This window comes from Nomascus leucogenys, chromosome 12 (genome assembly GCF_006542625.1).
Source record: "Nomascus leucogenys isolate Asia chromosome 12, Asia_NLE_v1, whole genome shotgun sequence".
Taxonomy (NCBI): domain Eukaryota; kingdom Metazoa; phylum Chordata; class Mammalia; order Primates; family Hylobatidae; genus Nomascus; species Nomascus leucogenys.
In genome coordinates, this window is record NC_044392.1 from 36006115 (window position 1) to 36007341 (window position 1227).

General features: G+C 52.5%; 1 pseudogene; it reads right to left on the bottom strand.

Moving 5' to 3' along the window:
- Positions 1 to 304: 304 nt before the first annotated feature.
- LOC100593286 lies at positions 305 to 1227 on the bottom strand (annotated as a pseudogene).

The window sequence follows — 1227 nt, forward strand, 5'->3', positions numbered from 1 at the left end:
CTGAAGTCAGAGGGAGTCTTCTGAATATTATTGATGGCAGCAAATCTTCCACTTATGAGGTGGATTCTACAATTCAGAGCCAAATCTAATGAATTAGGTAGGGGGTAAAGCCAAGTAATTCTGATTCAGATTAAGAAAGACCAAACTAGTGTGATTATTTTTTCCCCCTCTGGCTTAAACTGGCTTTTGAAAACAACAGTATGAGTAAGTTATATAACACTTTAAAAATCAGTGTCATAATTTTATATTTTACAGGTGGAATATATATATATATATATATATATATATATTTTTTTTTTACAGTCTTAATTCACTTTCTTTTTCTTGTATAAAAACCCTATGTTGTAGCCACAGCTGGAGCCTGGGTCCTCTGCACGGAGACTCTGGTGTGGGTCTTGGCGAGGTGGTCAGTGAATTCTTGATAGGGAGACTTGGTGAATACAGCCGCCTTCCAGAGGTCAGGGGTCAGGTAGCTGTAGGTCTTAGAGATGGCATCAAAGGTGGCCTTGGCGAAGTTGCTCAGAGTGGCAGTGCAGCCCCTGGCTGAGGTGTAGCAGTCATCGATACCAGCCATCATGAGCAGCTTCTTGGGCACAGGCGCCGAGACGATACTAGTGCCCCTGGGCGCGCGGATGAGGCGCACGAGCACGGAGCCACAGCGGCCTGTCACATTGCAAGGGACGGTGTGGGGCTTGCCGATCTTGTTTCCCCAGTAACCTCTGTGCACGGGGACAATGGAGAGCTTGGCCAGGATGATGGCCCTGTGGATGGCAGTGGCCACCTCCTTGGAGCACTTAACACCCAGACCGACGTGACCCTTGTAGTCCGCGAAGGCCACAAACGCCTTGAACCCAGTTCGCTGGCCGGCGCGGGTCTGCTTCTGCACCGGCATAATCTTCAAAACCTAGGCCTTGAGAGAGGCCCCCCAGGAAAAAATCAATGATCTCAGATTCCTCGATGGGCAGGGAGAAGAGATAGATCTCCTCCAGGGAAGTGATCTTCATGTCCTTGACCAGGCGGCCCAGCTTGCTGACGGGCATCCACTCCTTATCCTTGGCCTTGCCTCCGCGAGCTCCGTGGCCTCGGCCCCAGCCTGGTCCACGGCAGCGACCCCGGCCTTAGATGCCACTGCCGAAACCTCCGCGGAAGCCACCGTGGTTCCCCATCCCAGGGCCCTCGGGGCCTCCGGCTTCCCCTCCCCCCGGCTGCACCGGCGTCATCCGCCAT